Source organism: Cupressus sempervirens, chromosome 10 (assembly GCF_028749045.1).
Source record: "Cupressus sempervirens isolate cs-2001-9-10 chromosome 10, ASM2874904v1, whole genome shotgun sequence".
Taxonomy (NCBI): Eukaryota; Viridiplantae; Streptophyta; class Pinopsida; order Cupressales; family Cupressaceae; genus Cupressus; species Cupressus sempervirens.
The window spans coordinates 966,197,479-966,215,493 of record NC_143127.1 but is presented as its reverse complement, the minus strand read 5'-3'; the positions used below and the strand labels follow the sequence as shown (position 1 = coordinate 966,215,493).

The window sequence follows — 18,015 nt, the reverse complement described above, 5'->3', positions numbered from 1 at the left end:
GGAATCCATAATCAAATTGGCGAATACAACTCACCCAAACTCCAAAGTCAGGCACCCATGGGAAACAAGCTCTCGAAATATCAGAACCCAAGTAGAGTAGATAACCCAAACTGCCAACATAGTAAATACCATCAACACATCCCACTAGCCTATGTGGAATGTACAATACAATTCTGCAACAACGATGAATACTCCCGAATGAAACTGCACCAAATACAGAGAATCCACACACTGCACACCTACTGCAATTAACACAACTCTGCAGATCATCGGCCACTCTTTCATAACCATAACACCCATGCACTGCTAATGGTGAATAGTCATTACACGGTAGATAACAAAAACGAGAGCCCAGACCAAAGTTGTCTGCCATCAACTCCTCAACACATGGATCAAAAGCAAACCGATGAACATATCCTACAGTATAATTTTGGTAAAAAGAACCAATCTCAGTCAAAGACTCATCCTGAAGACGTGATACAACCAACTGTGACTGATCATCAACTAAGTCAAAGGATGATATAAGCAAGAGTGCAGAATCAACAATAACATCACTAGTCTCTGTGCCCTCCAAGTCAAACATACCACAATGCTCAGTTACAACGCCCAACTCAATTGAACCTGCCTCCAGTGGAAACGGACCAAATATGCCAATACTAGTGTCGTGGACAAATATATCCTCATCTCCACTACCTCTATCAACCTCGACCATGGACATCTGCGGATCACCAGACACCACGGTCCGTGATTGTACAGAATCTGGTAAAGACTGAAGTCGTTCTAACTCCATGGTCACCTTAGCTAATTGAAACTGTGACTCCTTGAAAGCCAACTGTGTACTCAAAAAATTCAGAAGTCACCTCGAGCTGCTGACTAAGCTCGCTCACCTCATCTTTCTTGACCATTAATGCGTCATATGCTGTAGTGCCCCACTCCATAAGATAATCTCTGTCGGCTACCAACTACATATAATTCTGTCTCAGAATCTGGATAGCCTCCCATAAAGAGTGGATCTCTGTCAAGGAAAGATAACTGTCTCCCTGCTCATCACTAGTAGGAGAACCCCATCCATAAATTGCTAACAACTGACGAACAACATCGAAATGCTCGCAAGCGATAGAAATGTCTTGCTCGCCAACTCTCAGCTGACTAGACACATGATTGTGCCGACTGGTCGAACTCCTATACTCTATCCTTGGTACACTGTCCAAAGGAGTAACCTCAGAATAGCTATCATTTGTAATACTCAGATCTTGGGACTCTCCTGTAAACTCTATTGTCTCTGAGAAATCATCAACATGTGACCTGACTATAAAAGAAAATTGAGTCCCTGCTATACGTGCTAACTCTCGAACTAAGCTCACCTCAAGACAAAGCTCATCCAAATGTCTCTCAGAATCTTGGAGAGCCAACTGAATACACACCAAGGAATTCCGAGTATCCTCCAGCTCATGAGAAAGCCGGTCAACCTCCTCCTCCTTCTTCAATGCATCTAAATAGATCCCTACAAGATTAAGGAGATGATCGCGATCTGAAAGTAGGTGTATGTAACTTATCTTCATTGCCTCCATGCCTTCCTTGATTTGTTGTAAGTTGTCACAAGAACCTGTTGTGACTCCTTTCTGTCTCTCCTGCAGTTGAATCATCCAAATGTGATTCTCAATCAATCCATGTATCCTATCATGATGAGATAAAGCCGTGACAATATTCTTGTCCCTTGCCTTCAGTTGGCTTGCCAAACCAAGTAAAGAGCTACTAGCTTCTATCTCATGTGAAGAAGCATCCAACTGTGCTTGATACTCATTTTTTGCAAAGTCCTGAATGCTCACTTTCTAATCAACTGTACTATCCCCAAACATGACAGTATCCTCAACTGCTGTAACTTCATCCAGCCCAATTGTACTGGAATCACTATCTGTGTCAATCACACAATCCGGTGTGCCTATGATATCACCTTCTGATGCTACTGGCTCAACTTGCACAACATCTGTAACCCATTTTGCCTGTGAAGATGATGCAGATAAACCATTACTTGAAGATGTGCTAATGTCTCCCTGTATCAAATTAGCATGTCTGTTAAACTCCTCATACAAGTTTTTGCCTGTCATAGGGAAGGTACAATCCTTAGGCCTATCAAAGCGTTCAATCAGTCTCACCGTAAACTCCACATATGAGGTAATGTGTGCATGACCCATAGTGACCATACCATGATGCCACCACTCGTGTGCTAACCCATCCAGGTGAATTGTTGCATACTTAATAGCTTCTTCCTCAGGCCTAGGGTTTAATTGAAAGTATGTGTCAAGCTTTTGAACCCAAGCTCTTGCTGTAGACTTCCCCGAGCCATCATAATATGGTAACTGAAGTTTCCCTACTTTCTTCCGTAGCTCATAGCTTTGGTTCTTGTCATGTCCACGTGGCATATGCTTCATCCGCACGTCTATATACTCCCTAAAAGTGATTGCAGCAGTAAAATCTGGACCTCCGATTTCCCAATCTCTCCTCAGCTAGTCCTGTATATCAGTGATTTGGGGCTCTGGTACGGGCTGCTCTAGAGCTCTAGGAGGAAATGTGGGAACCATGGGCCTCGAACTCACTGTCCTAATTTGCTGGGGTACATGATCGAAATTGTTCCCAACTTGTTCGCCTCCGTTATGTGTCCCATCCTGATTATTACCATTCTGATTATTTCCTCCACCCATATTAACATTCAACCCCATTTGACGAGCCATCATCTGCATCATAAGCTCCAATCTCTTACTCTGTTCCTATGCTCTCTGCTCTGCTAATCGCTGACCCTGTGCCAAGGTGTCTAGTAACTGTAAGAATCTTTCCTCTCCTTGATCTGGACCGGCATTCCCGCCTCTGCCTAATCCTGTATTCCTGTCATCTCGATCACCCATATTGCTGTCTTGATCAAAGAATACCTCCTCTGAGTCTGTATGACTGGTATTCTATGTCGACCTGCACGGATGAACTAGACTGTTCGCTCTGCAGGTCTGAAATCCTATTTTGTCTTGCTCTGGTATTGCGGGAATTATAAGGCCCCTATCGCATGCTCAAACATAAATGCTCTGATTTTAGTGTTTTGACATTTCGTCAAACACTTTCCCCTCTATTTGGCTGTTCCAAATTCCCTATAAGACCTCCACAGGATGGCAGGACTTATAGCTCTGATACCACTGTAATAACCCCAATAGGTTGTAACTACTTCAAACACTGAAAATCTTTATACTTCAGTTGTTTGACATTTCGTCAAACACTTTGCAAGCAAGCTCTGATACCACTGTAATGACCCTCCTCAAATCTGCTCTCAAAAAATGCTGATGAAAGCTCAAGGAATTTCATCAAACAATTCACATGCAAGGGACGTATGACTGATATAGTATTTCAGCTGGCTTTAAATTACTCTTTTTTCAATTTGCATCAATGAGAATCATGTGCTAGAAGACTCCAAATGGATTACACAATGACCTAACGTAAGTGTGCTACTAATTTTGACAATATTCAGTGCATATATATGATCTAAGCATGAGAAATGAACACCTACAGCCAACTGACATTTTTACAAACAGTTGGTATGCAAACTAACTAGCTGATAAATAATGATATTGAATTGCTTAAATGACACCAGCAACTATTATCTTCTTAATTTGCAATGAAATTTCTAATACAATGCTCATGAAATATGGCCAAGACTTTTGGCATTTACATGGATTACAAAATGATAATGTTGGTATAATGCACACTTATAGCTGAAACTTATAACACCTAAGAAAGCAATACTAATAAAGGAACCTAGTTGTAGATGGCTTTAATAAATTTTCTTCAATGCTGCCCCTTCTGCTTTGCTTTTTTGATTTGCTTTTTCGAACTGCTTTTTCGGATCTGCTTTTTGAACTGCTTTTTCTGCTTGCTTTTTCGGTTCTGCTTTTTCGGGCTGCTTTTTCGTATCTGCTTTTTCGGATTGCTACCCTGTTGAATCTCAAGAACATATCTTTCAATGGTGTCAAGATTTCCAGCTTGAAGGGATTTCATCCTTCAAACTATTGAGACATAATCTCCAAAAAAATTTTCTATTTCTTTGATATTTCCAAACATACTAAAAAGAAGCTCTTCCCTTTCTTTTATAGTGTTCTCACAAGAGCTCAATCCTTCGTTTTTCTCAATGTGGGATAAAACATCACTCCCTTTATGTAACTTATGCCTCCAATGTGTTATAAAATAAAGGGGACTCTTTTAGTTTAAATATTTTCCACAAACTATAGTCTATGCATTAATAAAGTTAAATATTTAAATTTAACTTTATAAAATAGCTTTATCAATGCATAACAAATCTTATCAATGATAAACGAGTCTTCTTGTTGATTTTAAACAATTACCATCGACATACCGTTGCCACTGGATGTTCGACCATGTCTAAGATGACTTACTATAAATAGTAAGTATGCCCAAAGTTGCCTCAGAACCCATCAGAAAGACCTGCAACTGAAACTATCTAGGCCAAATGGCCTCTAAGTCCCTTTAATGTCCTGGTTAGCCTACGAGACAGTGGGGAAATACGCCAACGACATCATTCTATGAATGCTATAAAGGGGACATTACACAGATTGATAAACGTGGATCTAAGGAGAGGGGTTGAATGGCATAGCAGAGATCAAATTGTGTATGTAAATGTTAGGGAGATGTAAAAGCACAAACCTGTGTCACCTTTTATAAAGAAACGGGTATCTGAATGCGACATTTCAACACTAATGACCAAAAAAATGGCATTTGTATTTAGAAATTGAAGATGATGGAAACTGATGAAATGTGTAGAATTGGATGAATTTTATGCCTATAATTTTTATAATTTTTTTGAGTAAGAATTTATTCATTTTCTTTTATTTTGAAGTTCCTTTTTTAACTGTAAAATATATAGGGTGTAGTTCCTATCAAACAAGTATATGAAAATCATCTTTTTTTGTTCCAATTTGAAAATATTTTATAGATGGCATGCATAGCTACAGAACAAAAAAAGAAATAATTATTTTTGATGTATATTTTATTTGTTATAAGTAATCAAGCTCGACCTTATTAGAATCAAACAAGTTTTCCCTCGCGTCAAAACTTCCCTATCAAATCTACACCTTGAAAAAAATTTACATATTTGTGAAGAGGACTCTCTCCTCTAGAGATAAATATAAATTTTTAATTTTTTGGTTATGATTTACTATTTTTTTTTTCCTTTTTTGAGGGAGCATCTTCTAAAATGTTGAAATATTGACTTATAATATTATGAAATTATAACATATTATAACTAATCAAAACACTTAAAATTTATATAATGATGGTATTGAATTTGAGATCTATAAAAGGGTATTTTTAGTTTTTGAAAAAAAATGAGTTTTGATAGAGAAATGAGATTTGACCAAAATAGGTTTTGGTATCCTAAACGGTGACATAGATTTGTGCTTTTACCCACTTCTACTCTTGTCAATCCCACAAGTCATGGTTAGGCAGAGTGAAGTCAAATTAGGGGTCATCCAAATTGGCATCACATTGAAGTTGGTAAAGTTCCATGTGGCATTATGTGTTAGCAAAGGATAACATGTATTGAGGATACTTGAAATATAGTTAATCACCTTGCCACGATTATCCAATGTGGATCTATGATGAACTTGTTGACATTAATGAAAGGTATTAAGTTAATATCACCAGCAAGGATGAAATAGTGATAAAGGAGCATAAATGAAGGGGAGTATCGTCATTATTACCCCTATGACATAGGGTGTGAGATCGGTTACAACCCATCAAACACATCGTACACCCTATACTTGGTATGTATCTATATAGTGGATTATAGATATATACTTTGTGAATGTATATTAGAAAGGTAACCAAAGACATTTGCATGCAACTTACATTCGAAAGGAAGAACCAACTATTATAAAGGTTAGTATATAAGATGTGACTTTCCATTTTCCAAGCATGATCCTGCAACGTACCACTAATGGAAATCATTCATGGTTCGTTCAAATTAGCCACTACATGTTTGCCCCTTCTACCTATGTATTGTCTTAGTGAAATCGATGGAGGTGAATGAGTGAATTGTAGAAGATGGGAAACATAGACGATTGATAAAGTTCAGGGAGACATCCCTACATATATGAAGAGTCAATTTGATTAATGAGGAGGGAAGACAAATAATTTTAATTTAAAAAAAATGATATTTTTAAAAAAATTGGAAAGAGATGAGACAATGAATATGTTTTTGCTCAATGATATAAGAGTGAGAATTCTACATTATGGGGGGGAATATAGTTAATGTTCCATTCCCATCATTTGACAAATGCCTATATGGAGGCATTTTCTAACTTGAAGGATATGGACCTTCATTAAAGAAACTTGTATAAATGATGCACAAATAAGTATTCATTAACTTTGAGTATTACATTTATTTGCGCATTGTATTCTTTCTATTATATGTATTTAAGAGTTATTATCTTGATCTTTTCCTTTATGTCTAAGGATCTTCTTGCATGAAAAGAAGGTTGGTACTTTATACATGCCACCAGATATTGTACAGACTCAATCTAATGATAGTAACTCCAAAGACCTTGATGATCAAGATGGATAAAATGAGGCTTTTGAAGCAAACATCTTTGATGATCGAGATTATGAGATTTTTCTACATTAAGAGGGAGTATGACACTTCTTCTAAAGCAATGAAGGAGCTTAGAAGATTGATACTCAAAGGGAGTCTAAAAATACATGTATGTGACTACATGATTTTGATGGGTCTACCCCACCCTTATATATTTCATGAGGAAATAACGACTTATCATTGAAGGTTGAAAGATTGATTTAGAGAGAGTCCGAGAGGCATCCTTGGGTGAAGAGAGTCTCAAAGGGAGTAATTACAGGACTTGACTTCCCAGGATCATTGTTCAGAGGGAGAAATTTTGAGATGCAATCCTTTGTGAATGATATCTTCTCTATAAGGAGAAGTTCTAAGTGAAACTCTTTTTAATGTGCTCTCCTCTAAGAGAGAGAGGTCTGAGGTGAAAACTGTTGTTCCACCCTCTAGTAGCAACTACGGTGGGTCCACCCTTTAACTTGGTTCATGGTGGATATCATGTGAGGTGCTACATGATGTTGTTGTGATTATGTCATGAAAGGTGATGATCTTTCATTGATGTATATATTTAGAGGGGAGCTATTGAAAGGTGACGATCTCCCAGAGTGCCGGAAGTTATGATAACGAACAAAAGATAACTATTGTAAGGTGACAATCTTATCAATAGTTGACCTATCTCCTAACACCAAAATGTGTTGGAGCAAGTGTTATCTTGGTTTTTCAGGCTGGATTTTGCTGGACACCTTGATAATCAATTCATCATGGTTCTTCGGGCCGGATTTTGCCGGACACTATGAAAATCAATTTGTTATGGTTCTTCAGACCGGATCTTGCTGGCCACCATAACTTAAATCTATCATAGAACACACTTAAGGTGGTATTCAAGTCTTGTATTCCAATTGTTGAAATTCTCTCATTGCTAAAGAGAGAGTGTTGAGGAATTTAGCCTCATAGTGAATTAGGGCAAATTCCATATGTAATATATGCTAATATATATGTGTGTTGATGGATTTATGTTGATATCCTTATATATGACATTCCAGGAATATCATATTGAGACAATATCTCTTCATATACTCGAGAGCACAAGGTGTTCTACGGATCCTCCCTAGCTATGAGGGAGTGTTAAAGTTGTAGCTTCAATCTAATAAATTCTATCTGAGATACATTGTTGTTATTGGTAAATCATCATTTTCTATATATATGTATTCATGTAATAGTAATATATATTATTATATATATTATAGTATATAATACATATATATATTATACATATACATATATTAATATATACATGTGTATATATATATATATTATTATACTAATTATTATTATGGAATTAAATGATGATTAAACCTTGGTCTCATATTTATATGAGATCCAAATTTGCGTTTGGAACATATCTATAAGAATGGAAATATAATTACAGTTGCAGAAACGATCCATGTTACTCAACAGGTTCCAAACTGAGTGCTTCAAAGTTTCAAACACGGTCTCACCACTCTGGGTCCCTTCTTGTCCGGTCTCTTCAATCATGTTGTTTGCACGGGGTTCCCACCTTTGTCTCACCATACTATTCATCTGATCCACAAGGTGTCTTGCTTTAGATCCCAACAATTATAGGACCATCATGGTTGAGCACACCTCCAAACTTTATGCCACAGTTCTTCACATTCTCCTTTTAAGGGAATTGGTTCAACCTCGCATCTATGCCAAGGAAAAGGCTAGTTTTAGACTAGATCATCGGACTATGGATCACATCTTGACTTTGCGGGGAATTATTAAGGAGGCATGTCATTGCCTCTCGAAGGTTTGTTGTTGCTTCGTTGACTTTCACAAAGCCTTTGATTCTATCTCGAGAACATCCTTGTTTCAGAGGCTTCGAGACATTGGTATTTCTGAGACTCTTCCATGTGCTATCATGAGACTATATGAGGTTGTTTTGGGTAGTCTCAAGACCCCCTTTGGGTTCTCAAACTTCATCAGGAGCTTTGTTGGGGTTAAGCAGGGTTGTCCTCTATCGCTTACATTGTTCAGACCATACCCTTGCGGCTGATGGTTGCCTTCTCTACCAAGTCTTGATTTCTATTCTTCTCTTTGCAAATGATGATGTTCTTCTGGCCTGCTCTCTAGAAGGCTTGCTCAAACACCTAGATGGTCTTTCTTCCTTTTGTGACTTGAGGTACCTAACAGACAATTTGGGGAAGACCGAGGTGATGGTGTCCAATGCTCTTAAGACGTCTCACTTCCTTTTCATTTACATAGGTGTATAGGTAGAAGTTTCTTCCTTACACTTGTCTTGGGGTTAACTTCTCCAGGACTTTCTTCAACATGAAATTTTTCCTTCATCCATAGATCAATAAGGGGTATGGCTTCTTGGCTCTCCTTGAACGATAATGTTTTAGACACCACTTTTAGAAGACCTTTTCCTTGATGATACTTATGGATACTCTTACCAGACCCACTTTTCTTTATGGTTTGATGGTGTGGGGCCCTCTTCTAAATAATGATTGGACTTTGGTTGAGCTGGTTCAGATTCTCCTCCGGTGCATCATTTAGTGCAAGAAGTCCATCCCACACCACATTATTCTCGTAGAGTTTGGTGCTTGCCCCTTTAGGCTTGAAGCCATATTTGATATGGTTTTGTTCCTTCACCACCTTTGGGGCTTTTCTTATTTAGTTAAGGGATGTCACAAGTTCGCTTCCTTGCATATTGCTCATTGGAGCCCATTGCTGCTTCTGTTTCCTCTGATTGGGCTAGTGGTTGGTTCGCAGAGACTTTGACCCTCCTTGGGTCTATTTTGAGATGGATCATTTGCCCCCTTTCAATACTTTCTTGATGTCCCTCCTCATCTTCTTCCTCCGCAGTAGGAGCTCAATGGATGCATTAGAGATGCTATCTACTAGTAGTTTATCCAAACCTTTTGGGCCAACCCCCATGGGGGTCTTTGACCTAAGATGGCTTTCTATACACATAGCTTTTTGGAGTTGAAGGATGAATTTATTGTCCGTCCTTTCTACTAATCCCACCACTAGTCTCATTCTCTAAGTACTCCTCTTGGCTCCTTTAGAATGGATTCTCACCGGCTCTATTTTGAGGTAGACCATGAGCCTAACAGATAGCATATGATTTTTTAGCTTTGCAATATTGGGGAGGTTGGTGAATTTTGTCTTTCACTACCCTTTATATTATGAGATCAGAGGGACCTTCTATTGTCTCTTCAGGGAGGCATAGTGGTTCTCCACCTTCTTTAGGTACATAGATCAAAGGTTCCTTGCTCTTTATCTTTAGGAAGCCATTAGGCTCAAGGATTGCATACTCTAACAGTGACATCCCGTGATGCCTCAGTCCTGTCAGCTCACTACCTCCTTCATTAGGCTTCTTTTGGTGAGCTGCACGAAGCATCAACTTGTCCCTGCCCCTTGTTCTAGGTACATGAAGCCTAGGAGAGGCTCTTACCAATATAATTCTTTATTTTCCAGGATTATTCAAGGTGACATAGAGATCCATCTAGACCTATGGTTTATCCATTAGCGTTGAAGTTCTTCGCCATTGCTCAGGATCCTTAGGTGGGCTCTAAGGGTTTCCCCCAACACCCCTTGTTTTGTCTCTATTTTTGTTGCTTCCTTCAGATATGGTTTTCTATCCTTGTTGTGAGATGGGCCCCTTTGTTTCTCTTGGTTGTGTCTTTGACCTTTTGTGGTCTTTTGTTGGACGTAAATAAAATAATCTTACAATCTCTTACCTTATGACCCAAGTAATTGCATGGATAACATTAACCATAAAAAGAATATTACAAATCAGTTGTGTGCCTTTCTTGGAGGAAAGAGCTTTTTGAACTTGTCCTTATTATCCTTGGAGGAGTGTGTCTTTTTGCTACCTTTATTTCTGATATTACGTTTTAAAGCATTTGCATGGAGTTTTGGCTTTTGTCCATTTCCCTTCTTTGAGACTCTTCATGACAAATACCAATTTTGTTGTGAGATGTCCTTTGGGAATTCAAAATATTCCTTTAACACTCACTCTTCTCGTTCTTCAGGTTTTGTTCAATTGAACACTGATTTTTTCCAATTCCTTCTTCAAGGAAACAATTTCAAGTTTTTCACAATTTTCTTCTTTTAGTTTTACTTGAATTCTTGCTTCTTTTTTGCTTCTTCAAGCTGTACTTTTGAGTCAAAAACGAGTTTTTCTAACTCCTCAAGACCTTGCGATAATTTTCTTTGGAATCATCATCATCTCTTTTAGATTGTTAGATTTGCAATCTTAGTTTTATGTTCTTTTTCTTGATCTTTTTGGCTTCACTAATAGTATTTATGAGTTCTCTTTCCAAATCATTTATCATATCCATTTTGTCAAATTCTCCTCTTCAAATTCCATCTCTTCTTTTTCTTCATTTTTTGAGGTATTACAGTGTTGTAAAATTGTGCCTTGTGTAATTTATCATTAAATGATGCGAACCTTAACTGATAAATAGAACTACATTTAAGCTTCCATGTCTCGTCATCTTCCTTGTCCTTTTTTTCCTAGATTCTTAACCACACAACCTAGTCAACATAGGATGCATGCACATCGTGGATATGTTTGTATGTCACACACTCGTCTTGGTGAATTTGTAGATGTGCAGTGAGCCATTGGGACATTACAACTGCCACCCCAGTAACGGAACATCTCTTACCGTTGCCTATTGACATTGAGAATCATCCTACCAGCTTAAAATTCCATCTTTTTGCTCCATTTAACCTTCTTGGCATTTTGACAATCTTGCTTAGCACTTTGGCTCTCTTCTACAACATTTCCACACTTCCTCAAGTTCATGTTTGTATCTTGAGATAACTCTTTTGTAGTGTTTGGGTTGTCACAACCATAGTTCCAAGAATCACGGCGATTCATGCGATTCACGCGATTTGGCGATTCGATTCAAGCCAAACGATTTTTTGTGAATCGGTGAATCGAATCAGCGATAAAGGGTTTATGAAATAAGTTACTCACTAAATTTCAAGGGTTTTTTAAATTTTCCGATTCATGGCCGATTCGATTCCGATTCATGGCCGATTCACGATTTGATTCGGCCTTGCCGATTCCGATCCGATTCCGATTCTTGTTACTTTGGTCACAACACACCAACTTCATCACCTTGCCTTCACTTCTTTGAACATTGGCTTCCCAACTTTGAAGGGGAGTCCCTTGTCACACCTCATTGCATTGCTTTCAATATATTATATTATCTTTGATCATTTTCTTTATTATCTTTATTTTCTATTACTTGTCTATCATCTTTTCTATTATTTATCGCATACTATCTATCTAGCTGCTATGGAGGTGGAAACACAGAAGTGGGGGACTTGACTGAGGCAAGCCTTTGAACAGCAGCAACATATTTATTTCTTCTACAGGTGTAGGTTTCTCGGAGAAGGAGAAACAGGAGGAAGGATCTCTTATGATTCTTCAATCTCCTTCTCTATGAGTATTTTCTTTTGTTCTCTCTCTTATTTTCATTATTTTCTTAGTGTAATCACATTTCTTTCTTTAGTGTTATTAAGCTAGTTATTTTCTGTTAAATTAAGTGCTGTTTTGGTTTTCTGGTCATCTGTGCATTGTCCTTGCAAGAAGAAAGCACCAATGGACGTTCATGCACACCACATGGATGTCCTCCTGCATTGGCGCTGTTGTCTCAAACTTGTGCTGGTGTCTGGGGCAATGAGCCAATGGAGCTTGGCAGTTGATCCCAACAGTTAGCTCTTTCTGTCCTGATAGTTAAAACATTTTTGTTTGCTAGACTTGTTTAGTTAAATTGAATTCTAGCACTTAGTGTAGTATATCATTTAAACTTTAAAAAATACACCTCTATCAATCCATTTGTCTTGATCACCCTAGCTTACCATATCACTAGTAGAAATAAGGTGGCACAAGGGTCAGTTTATTCCTTGGGATTTAGTCAAACCCAAAAATAGTGAATTCCCTTCACAAGTATCATATTTTGACTCTATTGCCAGGAATGAAGATTCCTCTTTATCATGGGCGAAGATACTCTCTTTGGTAGAACTACTTTCCTCCTTGGAGTATAGGCTCTTCTAATGTCCGTGAAAATTCTTCTTCTAATTTTTACCACGCTTATGGCTCTTTTAGTATTGGTAATATTTTCTATCTTTCTCTACGCTATAATCTTTTTCATCCTCACTACTTTGCATATGTATATTTGGAAACTTTAATATGCTCCATAAATCTGTTTAAATATGCCTCATAAATTTGCATTGTTCGCATGTGGCGATTGATATTGTTGTTGGGCTTAAACTTTTGGTGACCTCATCAGCTGTGGTTTTCCTCCAGATCAATTAGTGAGGATCTAGGAGTGAAGCCCACAATAGGGTCTAGGGGCAACACCTCTAGTGCAGCCTTAGGAATAGCACCCCATAAGAAAATATTACCCATCATTTAATTAATTAAGTTGGTTGTTATTTTTGTATGTACACTAACTTTTGCAGATCACAAAATAAGTCTTGATAAATAAGTGTTTGTAGAATGTGAAATATCATTTGATTGCAATTTGCTTTTTGTTGGATATTAAAAAGAAAGGTCACGACGATTTCTTTCTGGATGTAGTACACATTGGGTGAACTTTGTGCCAGACAACACACACCAACATGTCCCCATTCTTGAATCCTTCTCATTCAATGTAATACAATGCAATCATGGACAATGAGTGGCAGTCCTCAAACCCATCATCAATAACAGTTAGTAGCTTCAGTACAAGTTAGTATAATTGGATAGTAAAAGGCAGGAAACTGTGAAGTTTTATAAATAAGATGGTTTCCTAGAATAAAGATTACTAGTAATGATTATAGATAAGACGATCAACAACATCAAGAAGTAATCAGAAGATCAACTTGAAACATCAGTAATCATGAAGCAATAGATCACTATTGGTCAAATATCCATAAAGAGATCAACTTGATCGATGGTCAGCGGATTGGGAGATTTATATATTAACTAAGGGAAGAACTGAATATGGGTGAACATCTCTAATGATTTCCACATAAGTGTATCAATCTATGAAGAGAGATCAATCAAGACTAATATCATCAACCCAATGAAGAAAGTAATCAAAGGGATAGTTATCAATGATGGTAAAGCTAATTGATTAATTAATCAAAGATCGACTGTGAGAAGAGGTGATCTTTGAAAGGGGAGAAGACGCCTTTTGAACATCCTAGAGACACATTCATCTACTAAAGAAGATAGTTATATTCAGAGGAGATCAATCACTTGGGTATCAAAGAATACATTTTATCTTCTTTATCTATCCTCATTGGATCTGCTCTGTTTAGAGTGAATTAACTAAAGGCATTATTGGTGCAAGCATAAGTAGCATAGATCAGAAACAACACCCAAGGGATTGCATAATTTAAAGATGACATATTAGAAACAACATCCATTCTGAGTCCAAGTATCAAACTGGTAATCAAAGACAACACCTATCACTTCTAGCAGTTATATCTACAAGTTGCATATAAATATAAACTATCTATGCTTAGATAGCAGTACTTGGATACCTGGATGGTGACTAGTCTTTTGCTTATCTATAGGCATTGAAGGCATAACTACTCTGCTGCTTACTCTACCTGATCATGCCTAATGAACCATTTCATTCTGATGCAGGAGCATCAAGACATGCAAGGATCCCTCAAGAAGACAAAAGATGGATTAAAGCCAAGGAAGAGTGTGAACCAATAAATTGGCATGTTTTGAAACCAATCATGGCCTTAGGAGGGTTTAAGGATGTAAAAAATGTAATAAATCCTAAAGGGCGTGTTAAGGACCTTAGGATCTTTAATGATGAAATAGGGGTAGAAAGAAAATATGCATTCAAATGAGTTCTAATGAGTCTTAGGAAGGTCTAGGATTGGTTAAATTGGTCTTGAGGACTCAATAGACAAGTTTGAAAAGTTGAATAGTTGTTTTATTCAATAAATTGTAAGTTGGAGAATTCAGATATTTGAATCTCAACGATTAGTTCATATTTTGGAGGGAAAGTAGTTTTAAGGTGTTTTAAGCATACCTAATGTGGAAAACCGATCTGAATCAGTTGGGGTAGTTGTAGGTGTTGGTTCCCAAAACTGCAAATTGGAAATCCAAGAGCCAGCCACTTCTCTGATAAGATTCCACAATCAATTTTGACCAAAGGACGAGAATCACCTTGATTCCCTTGCACTTCAGGCTTTGCTACACCTAGGCAAGTAGACCTTCTTCTTGAACTTAATCACTTAGTTCAAAGCTTTTCTAAAGCGAATTTAAGCTTTGTAGTTCTCGAGTTGGCAAGGTCCTTGAACTCGATGAAATTGAAACTGAATGTTGAGTACTTGAAATAATTGAATGTTTTGTATAAGGTTTGTTAATAATGAAATTTGATGCTTGTAGGAAGGAAGATATATATTTTCTGACTTCAATTATAGAAAGACCAATGCCTCTGTTCATCCAGGCAATAGAGTCAACTTCAATGAATTTTCACATACAACTTTATAAAGTTCTTATGCACTTGTACTGCCAACAATTAAATAATCAAGATGTGACAGACCAGATATTACGCAAACCTAAATTAGTCTAGATTGAGCTTTAACTCCTCTGGTAGGGAGACAAACTGGACACAGATATGGAAACAATTTAATATTTCACTATAGCTATGATGATCAAATTTAAAATACTAAATGACCATGTCCACTTATCCAACATTTAAATTGTATAAAGAATTCCAAAAAATAATTACAAAGGACGATTCATCTACAGTTTAAATCTCCATGCCATTTAGAAATAAACAAAAGACTTTTTATATTATTATTAAAATAAAAATGAATTTATATTACGAAGTCATATTAAACTCCTTATCCCTTCTTACAAGTAATATAAAGTACTTTTTGCAGAATATGAATGTCTTTCGAATATATATTTTTTACAAATAACTTATCCCTTATTTATAGTGGAGTATGAGGGCAAGTGTGACCTTTGAAATAAAAAGTTGTGTCCTTTTATTAATAAAGCATACCTCCTCCTTATGTTAATTGCACCAGTAAATTAGATTTGTTTATTATTTTTGTTTTGTCTTATGTTGTTATCGGGCCTTCCCTTATATCAAACTATTGCATAAACATTATTGTAAAACATAAGTTATATGCCATGGTCATTTAAAATCAAATTTTGTTGTGAGGGGCATCCATTCGAAGGGCTGGAAGTGATCAGACGACTCATCCTCATGTGGCAAAGAATATGTCGCAACCTCATCTTTTGCTTCCACAAGCACTCAAGGGTGCTTCCGCACAGACTGGAATTAGTAAACCATAATCATTACTTTAGGTGTTCCAAAAGTAAATATAGTGCAATCTTCCATTTCCACCACCATCTGTAGAAACGCGACACATACTCTCTTATTTTGCTGTCTTCAGATGCGACCTTCCTCTGATGACAATAATGAAGTCGGAACCCTTGTGCAAATTAGCATCTTTGTCACTCATACGGCTGAGTGTATGAAATTAACTGATTTGTTCAATATACTTCCCGTTGATGGCACAAGTGTGAATCCTGACTTCTTTCCAACATCCCGCGTCAAACATTGGAGCTTCCAATCTCAGATGGGAATATGAACTCGCTAATGATTGTAGCAAAACCATTTTCATTAAATGGGATTATAACGGGATTATCTACAGACCTCCACCCGCACAGATTATATATTATTTATTATCAGAGGAGTGTTCCAAAATACCTAAATGAGCACTAAGAAAATTCGAGTGTATAGTGGCAGTCTCAGGTGTATTATAAACTCAATTCTTCCATGTTCTTTCATCAGAAGCATTGAAGAGAAGCTTCATATGAGCTTTGTATTTTCCAAACTTCTCTAATGCAGAACCCATCATAGCAATCAGATTCCATCTCTAGTAATATCTCCGTGTAGAGGAACGTCACCATATCTCAAATTCTTAATTTGAGCCAAATCTCATATTTGAGTTGCCTCCTATCTGCCGTTTTGAGTGAATCATTTAACTCCAATTCCTTTAATCAGAATGGACTGTGATCTGATATGTACAAAATCCTTTGAGATGTTCTTATCTGCAAGTGTGTCATCACTTCAATGAAGAGATCAATAGCCCCAACACTCATAGTTTTTACTAAACCCATCATCCATCAGAATGTTAGTTCAATGTATGGTCTTCTTATTATAGTAAATGTTTGATGCTTTCCCATCAATTAGATGTGCAGATTCCTTGATCATATGCATCTTGTCATGAATAAATTTTAATTTTTACCTGGATAAGAAGACCCATAAGTGAATACTATAGATCACTCAGCTAAAGTGTGTAGTTCCTCATCCATCATTTCCAACCTGTGACTGTATTGGCATGTCTTCCTTAAAGGCAGCATTGATTTGAAACAAATAATGAAGTACAACTTTCTAAAGGGGTTTTTTCTATAACTTTCAAACCTCATGTTTCAATTATCATGATCAATAATGGAGATTAAATTTTAGGCTCCATCAGTAGGGAAGGTTATTATGTTTAGTTGGAGACATTGCATGGAAGCAGCACTGGAAATCATTCATTGTATGGACTGCACAAGGAAACTTAATAAACTCCTGTTATTAAATTTCTACACAAGCTGAAATTTAGTTCTGATTGACATACAATTACACAAGCATTTTACATCTTGATTCAATTCATGCATATTGGGAACATTTTTCATTCAGAGCAAAAAGAATAGCATAAATGTTCTTTGTGTTACACATCAAGATATGCAACTGATATTTCCAAAGTTGTAATGAAATGAAAAGCTGAATGTACATGTTTTCTTACACAAGCTGTGAGATTAGCTTTCAATGCAAAGAATGAACCTATCCTATTCCAGTGAAAGTACATAAAGAAATGAAATGAAATAGCACAAGGGTCATAGGGAGCCAGTCATTGCTTAGTTATGACTGGCTGTTGTATGCTTGTGTTCCGGTTCGATTGTTGCTCCAGCTCTATGAAATCCAAAATCCTGCAAGAGAAGAATGAGTTAGATCATTTCGATCTAAGCAATGCCAACTCACCTCCCCTCAGATGCAAAAGCATTTCATTCATGTTGTACTTGCCTAGAACTGGAAAAGGTATCGTTAATGAAGAAACAGAAAAAATGCAATGCAGAGAGAAACTATATGCAATTAAACAAGTAAGGTCAGAGCAGAAGCATTTTGTACCAGTTTTTACAGAAAGCAAATTTAAAAGCTTTCAGTTATAGCAATTGATAACAGCAGTGGTTCAAAATATCTCTGAGTCAAACATAGCAACACAGACATTTCAAGATTTCTGCCCAAAATTGATATGCTAGAAGTTATTGCTATATTACAAGTCTGAATCTAGGGAGATCTATAACT

The 18,015-nt window shown here is 37.0% G+C and overlaps 1 protein-coding gene and 1 long non-coding RNA gene across 5 annotated transcripts in view; one reads left to right on the top strand and one right to left on the bottom strand.

Moving 5' to 3' along the window:
* Window positions 1–18,015, top strand: part of LOC149537187 (uncharacterized) — a 305,410-nt gene that overhangs the window by 108,988 nt on the left and 178,407 nt on the right. The gene's annotated exons all lie outside the window — the stretch shown is intronic.
* Window positions 17,580–18,015, bottom strand: part of LOC149537186 (uncharacterized) — a 179,822-nt gene continuing 179,386 nt past the window's right edge. Inside the window, exon 3 of the long non-coding RNA XR_016358034.1 lies at window positions 17,580–17,639. This is a non-coding gene — a long non-coding RNA (uncharacterized LOC149537186). The remainder of the gene's footprint in view (window positions 17,640–18,015) is intronic.